This window comes from Pteropus vampyrus, unplaced genomic scaffold, assembly GCF_000151845.1.
Source record: "Pteropus vampyrus isolate Shadow unplaced genomic scaffold, Pvam_2.0 Scaffold353, whole genome shotgun sequence".
Lineage (NCBI taxonomy): Eukaryota > Metazoa > Chordata > Mammalia > Chiroptera > Pteropodidae > Pteropus > Pteropus vampyrus.
In genome coordinates this window covers 1,500,828-1,508,729 of record NW_011889134.1, presented here as the reverse complement: position 1 = coordinate 1,508,729, position 7,902 = coordinate 1,500,828, and the positions used below count along the sequence as shown (strand labels likewise).

The 7,902-nt window shown below is 34.7% G+C and overlaps 1 pseudogene; it reads left to right on the top strand.

Annotated features, from left to right (window-relative positions):
• Window positions 1–2,142: 2,142 nt before the first annotated feature.
• On the top strand, window positions 2,143–2,261 carry LOC111731203 (annotated as a pseudogene).
• The last annotated feature ends 5,641 nt before the right edge of the window (window positions 2,262–7,902 follow it).

The window sequence follows — 7,902 nt, the reverse complement described above, 5'->3', positions numbered from 1 at the left end:
AGTTTTCAGGTTTGGGGGGTTCTAAGTTGTTTTGTTTTATTTTCTAATACTTGTATTTCTCTTCACAGATAGCTATAATTTACCTAAAGGAAAATTCACAAAATATGAAGGAAGTTGATAGTTTCTTTGTGTGGAACATTTTATAAAAGAAAAGCAGATGGGAAGCGGGTGTCGAGAGCCTGTGAAGCTAATGAATGTCCAAGTCTGTCAAGTAGATATTTGAATATTGGGGTTTGAAGCTCTGGAGAGAAGAAGGGGTTGGAGGCAAACATTTGGATGTCAGCATCATAGAGGCTGTACTTAAAGCAAAGGGGATATACTATACAAGATATAGTATCAAGAATGATGGAACGCAGTGAGGAAAGTAAAGCCTAAAGAGGTTGAAAGAAATAGAAAACTTAGATGTCAAATCAAAGAGATGATGCCAAATTGAGAGAGACAGGAGGAAACAAAGAAACTGTGATGCCCCAGAAGTCAAAAGAAGGTTCAGGGTGTTTCATGAAAAAAAAAAAAAAGAAACTTTGGTCCTTAAATTCACCAAGAGGAAGAATAGAAGTGGTTACTGTATTTGACATATGTATCAAGCACATTAATAAATTGAGGCTGGTAATCATCAATTCATAGTACTACTGTTCGGCCTGATTGAGATTCTCTCCAACAAGGTAAGATACAGATAAAGAGTAAAGAGATAGTTGGGTTCAGTCGGTGTCAGGGTTTGCCAGGTGAGTGAAATCGAAAAAGGGCAGACAAGAGGAAGGAAGGTATTTGCAAGAGAAAGATTATAATACTAGATTATAGAGCCTAGCTCGGAAAGGAACAAAGTCAAAACATCAGGGGACTGATTGATATTCAAAATAGCCTAATAATAAACAACTTTTGAACAGAAATCTTTCTCCATTTTTTAATAGTTTTTCCCAGGGATAAGTTTCTTAAGTAGTATGATTGGGTCAAATGTTATGAATTTCTTAAATTATTGATGCATGTTGCCAAATTGCTTTCCAAAAAGTTTATGCCGTCTTAAACTAATCAGCAAAGTATTACCACTGCCTGTCTCAAAAATTCTAGCCAGTTTAATTATAATAAACAAGAAAAAGTTTTGATTGATATTCAAACTTTTATCATCTCCAAAACTGAGCAAATAGCTCCCACCTTTTCCGAATGTCCTACCCGTACATTCTTCTCTTGATTTCTTTAGTTTTCATTCGATATAAATTAAATTTTCCAGAGTGAGTAACAATGTTTAAATTCAAAATCCTTAAAATAACTGTAAATATTTCATTCAAAATAAACTTTGAATAATTTTTTTTAAAATTATAATCCCAGCAAAAAATTTAGTTTACTTTCATTCTAGCAGCAAAAATAGTCTTCCTCTCCTTCTCGTCTCTCTTTTCTGGTCACTAAGAATTAATTCAGAAGTAATAAAAGGTTTTTCTTTCATTTTTTCTCTCCCTTGTAGTTGATGTAAGTCAATACTTTTCTAAGAGACCTAAAAACTTTTGCAGATGTCCTTATGTCTAGAACTTAATCCTAAGAGAGAGGAAAAAACAAACATGACAAAAATGAAGCAACCATGTAAGTTAGCCCATGCCTGGATTTCTGAAATATTTTATAAAACTCATTAATATAGTGATATTTTCTATGCTTATATGTTGCTCCTCTAAATGATTGGCAGATCTAGAGCTTGAAAAACTTGAAAAGATTCTTATTTCCTACAAATGCTCTAATGATTGAAACTTAAGGATGACAAGAGGACTTAGACATCATATAGATCTAAATCTTGTAAAGATTTAGAGACTGAAGTCCAAAGCAGTTAAACCACCTCTCTTGGGACGCACAGCCGGTCAGTAATAGATCTCAGACAAAGACACATCCACCATCTCCTGAGAGTTCTGCCCTTGACATCTCCATATTAGACAGATGCATACACAGGGATAGACAAATAAAGATGTGTTTCTGTGTTTAAGTGGAGATAAAACACCAATAACCTCACTTCAAATGTTAGAATGCAAGATTACTTCTCTATATTATACTATCAGAGTAAGAAAATTTCATTTTTGAAGACTGAAAATAACTAGTAGTTTCTGAATATGTGGGTTCAGAGAAATGAATTGTAATGGATAAATTATATATTTAAATTCACACATCTACGGCCATGCTACCCTGAGCAAGCCTGATCCAGTCTGATCTCCGAAGCTAAGTAGAGTCGGGCCTGGTTAGTACTTGGATGGGAGACCACTTAGGAAAACCAGGTGCTGTAGGCGTAAAAGAAAAAAATAAATAAATAAGAGATCGTAAACTGACAAGGTCCTTGCAATCTGTGAGGTCAACCAAGGGTTGCCACGCCTAAAAAAATAAATAAATAATAAAAAAATAAATTCACACATCACAGCACATGCATGTGTTCATATACACTCACACATACACGCATACACCAATATCCAATGAAGCCAATTGCCATCTACAGGAATGCTCCTAAGTGGCAAGTTGACGACATATATCTGCATGGATTCCTTTACCTTTAAAGACTGCTGTATTTGCTTATCACTCATGGGATGTAAGTAATCTTGAGTGTCTCTAAAAATGTGGCTGGAACCTAATGTGTCCTCTCCCCATTGGTCAAAATCAAAATCCTCCGTTTGCCTGTAGATTTTTGATTTCTCATGAAAAACGTTCCAGAGATTTCTTGGGTCACTGCTGTTGACTGCAATAACTAAGAGATCGCCAAAGTATTGGCCTCTGCTTTGAATTTTAAGAGAAAAAATAAGTTTTATACCCTTACTTTATAATACGCAGTCTCTAAAATGACGATGAAGCAGAGTGATGACAGCCATCTACAAACACATCACTCATCCTGCTGGCGAACGACATTCTAAGTCATAGAGAGCATCTTTAATAAATTATTTTCTCTCTTCGCCATATTTTACTCTTGCCCTCTCTTCAGATATCTTAACATTGCCAGCACTACAAACCTCACAAATAGTCCTCTTTCCGTGACTCCACCCAATCTTGAAGAAAGATGCATAGATGAAGCATCTTATTTCGTACATTCATGTTTAAAGGCTTAACTGTTTGGTTTTTTTAAATGTAGAATACAGAGGGGGAAAAAAGGTAAGCTATTTAGAAATAGGAATAATTATTCCATTAAGCCATTCAATGAGACAGTGATTTTGAGGGATTTTGTTGAAACTTGTCTGTAAAATTTTTAAACCTATAGTTACTGAAATGAGAGGCAATCTACTAAAATAATCAGTAAACAGTTTTAAAAGTTAGGCAATGCTGACAATAATGAATAATTATAGAAAAAAATCATCTTCAGGATACACAGAAAAAATGTTTAATTACTATAAAGAAAGCACCTTTATTTGCAAAAGTGATATCCTGTAGGAGATAATACTATGTCAATTGACTGTGTAAGATTTAATAAGAAGAAGATAATCTGACAAAATGCTCTAAAGTAAACTCCAGTATTAGATCATGCGTTGAAAAAGTTTAAGCCAAACTTAAAAAAAAAATAAATTTAAAAAATTTAAATGCACAAAAAGGAACACAGCGTGCATGAGTACCATTTTATCAAGGGATTATTTTTAACTCCTCTGCATACAAATATTTTCATCATTACTTCACTGACATTCATGGGACTTACTTGATTAATTCAAGTAATTAGATTCCTCTCCTTTCCCATTCTCTTCCTGATACTGAGAATAGAAAAGTCCATTAACAGTTCCATTGGCAGGAAAGCACCTCTCGATGATTCCATGGCAACACCCTATCAAACACAGAGGAGACCAGTCCTGAGAGGAGAGAGAAAATCAATACAACCCACCACTGGGCAGGGGAAAACTAACTCCAAGTGATTGCTAGGCAATATTATCTTCATACCACACTCTTTTGGACCAGAACTAGAAACACAGTTCTTTAGTTAATATTTAATTTTATAGCTACAAAAAGAAGGGTCTAAAACTATTTTTTTAATCTAGTATATTCCATTTTAAAGGAAGTAATCTCTTACATTTTCATGTGGGAGCCCTATCTCCTCAGCTTTTTGCTCTGGACTGACTCTTCCTTCAGTTTTTTATTAGATTAGCTAAACTGAGCTTGTCCAAAACCACCATGAAAAACTTTCTCTCCCTGTAATGAGCCCCAGTGGGAACCTGGCAATTTAGCTTCTTCTGAGATTTCAGAGGCCTCTTACCTACACATGTATATCTCTCCTCAGTTAAACCAGCTACCTGCAAATTAACGTTAACTGATCAATGCCATCTGTCGCTTCAATGTTGTTCACTGGCTTTTAGAGAGGGAACCTAGCAGAATGTTTAAATGCACATTCTCTAAAGCCAAATGGCCTAGGTTCAAAGTAAACCTATAATACGTAGTAGCTGAGGGCCCTGTGTGCCTGTTTCTTATCTGTATGTCAGATGAGATCAGAGCAATACCTGCTTCTGTGTTAATAAAATGACTTAAATGGATATAAATCACTTAGACTGTACTTCACTCATAGGAAAAGGCTTACAGGTGTTATTATCGTTCATTTTACTCAATATTACTTAATGTAATTTATGAGTTCAATTTGGTTTTATAGTCATATAACACTTATAAACACAAGAGTATATAATGAGTTTTATTTTTTATATACTAATTATATTTAAATCAAAAATTGTTTAGCCAACGTGGGCGAATGAGAATTTTTTTTTAAAGAGTTACTCAAGTTTAAAAAACTCTTTCTAGCTATTGCTTATTCTACACACCTCACACACTGTATAATGAGGAAAACATGTTCTAGTTTCTGGGAAAACATTATTTCCCTATGAAAGACAACAATGATGGGAGGTAATGAGATGAAATTGATAACTATGGAATCTTCAGGCAATTTCATTCCTGGGTACTTCCCAAATTAAACCAGTTACAGGCCAACCTACAATTCCGCTCTGATTTTGAAATATGATTCACAGAAGATATCCACACAAGCTTCCACACAAGGTCTAACGGAGATGAGCATTAAGGCTTCTTCTGCTTCCCAGCTCCCTGAGAGGAAAACAGTCATGGCCAACACTGAGTCTGTATCACAGTCATTCGAAAAAACAGGTCTCTGATCCCTGCTTCTTTCTGTTCGTTCTCTGATTGGCCTAGCTTGGTTCCAGCAAGGCGACTAGAACCCTGTGAAAGAACATGGCTCTTGCTATTGTAAAATCACTTGATTGGGAGGATGGGAGGCAGTTCCCAGGAAAGGAGAGAGATGCAGAGGAGAAGGCCTGCCCACTCTGTTGGATCTCACACATACTGAAATCACACTGAAGCAATATTAATCAAATATTGTAATAGTATTCTTATAAAATACTAAAAACTAATAAGAAAAGTAAAATATCCAAACTAAAATATAGTTTTCTAGAACATGGGGGGGGCAATTTGAGGTGGTATCAAAACAAGATACAAGACAGAGAAAGAAATGAGAGGTGTTTTCCTCTTTCTCTGTTATGGAAAGACTTGCTTCTTCCCTTGGGAAATCAACAGGCCACTTGAATTTTGTAGGAGTAATTTTAGTAAGTGATTAAGGTAAACAAAACAAAGTGATAAAAATGAAAAGTATTAAAATGATTGAATATATAGAAGGTAGCCTGTATTTCAAGCAAAGATGACCTTTCATGAGATGTGATGCCAAATTTGTCTAGATAATGATAAAAGATATTTTACGTGGAGATGAAATTAGGTGAATATCACTCCCAGAGCCAAGGATGCTTCAATTCTTTCTAAAACTACTTTTTCTGTCCCAGACAAGAAAAAACTAATGGAGTTCATCACCACCAAATCAGTATTACAAGAAATATTAAAGGGCCTTCTTTAAGAAGAATAAGAAAAAAATTAAAAATATGAATAAGAAGATATCACAAAGAAAAAAACTCTCACTGACAAAAGCAAACACATATCAAAAGCAGTGAATCAACCCACACTAAGGCCAATACAAAGATTAAAAGGCAAAAGCAGAATAATCATGTGTAATTACAACAGTAAAGTAAGGGATACACACAGACCCACACACAAAAGAAGTAAAAAAGTATGACAAAAACATAAACGTTCAAATACATTCTATAATGTACTTGAACTTAAGTGACCAACAACTTAAAATAGGCTGTTATAAACAAACATAGCTTTGTATATATGAAGCACATGGCAACCACCAACCAAAAATATACAAGAAATAAAGAGAAAAGACTCCAAACACAACACTACAGAGGGTCAGTAACATACAAGAGAAGAGAGCGAGAGAATAAGAAAAGAGCAGAGAAGAACTACAAAAAAATTAGAAAACAATTAATAAAATGGCAATAACTACACATCTATCAATAATTACTTTAAATGTAACTGGATTAAATGCTCCAGTCAAAAGATAAATGGATGAAAACATGGTACATATATATAATGGAATATTACTCCGCCATAAAAAAGAAAAAAATCTTACCATTTGGGACAACATAAATGGACCTAGAGGGTATTGTATTAAGTGAAATTGATCAGGTAGAGAAAGATAAATACCATGTGATTTCACTTATATGTGGAATCTAAAAAACAAAAAAACTGAACAAGCAAGACAGAAACAAACTCATAGATGCAGAAAATCAACTAATGGTTGCCAGACGGGAGGGGGTTGGAGGGCTGGACAAAAATCTGAAGGAATCAAGAAGTACAAATTGGCAGTTATAAAACAGTTATGGAGATGTAAAGTACAGCTTCCAGGAATATAGTCAATAATATTGTAACAACTATACATGGTGTCAGGTGGGTACGAAACTTATTGGGAGGGATCACTTTGTAAATTAGATAAATGTCTAACCACTATGCTATACACCTGAAACTAATACAATATTGAATGTTAACTGTAATTGAAAGGTAAAAATAAATAAATAAATTTTTTAAATAAAACTTTTTCTGTAATTGATAAATGTATATGAATGCCTACCAGTGCTGGACTATCCAACTTGTGTTGTAAGCCCATGCTTAGAGAACCAGTCAAGCAAGGACACATACAGAAAATACATTGGTCAGCATACAGTAGAGAAGGATGTAATATTTCATAGAAATGTAACATTCATGGGAAAAATCTAAAGTTGATAGACTTTACACTCATACTTTTTAAATTTTGTATTGTTTTATTTTGAATTACATATGACAAATGGGGATAGGAAGCATAAACTTTTAGATGTTTCGATCCTTTATAGGACTTTATCTCAGTCCACAAACTCCTATATGTGGGCTCAGCACTAGTTCCTCGCGACACAAATATAACTTTGCTGAAGAAGAAAGTTCTTTTCCTATGTGATCTCACAGAGTTCTCTCCTGGCACTGAAGCTGTCCATCACCAACTTTTCAGATGCCCACTATGGCATAAGTCCACAAGGCAATAGACTTTATTGATTTTGTTTACTGTTATTTTCCCTGCAACTAGAATAATACTTGGAACATAGCAGATGCTCAGTAAATATTTACTGAATGAATAAATCGATAACTGCTTCCTCTACCATCTTAGAAAGCTCCAAGCTCCAGGCTCCTAAAATTTGTGACCCTTCTCTCTTTCTTGTTTGATTTCCTTGGAAGATAATCACAAGCTAGATGTTAAAGAATTTTTAAATGATGATATTTGGGCTATTGCTGTTCCCTAATTTCAGATTAAGTTTTCTCTCATCATTCTGGTCTCCTAAAATCCAGAAGAGAGCTGCTCTCCCCTAGCTTCAGTTTCTTGACCTGTAATGTCATAATAATGGTTCCTACCTTCTCCCATCTAGAAGATTGTGGTGAGCGTTAAAACAAGTGACATTTGAAAGTGTTTAGGGCAAGGCTTGACACATGGAAACACCGAATTAATAATTATACCTTTTATTAGGGTATTCCAGGCTCATAATGTTAACTCCA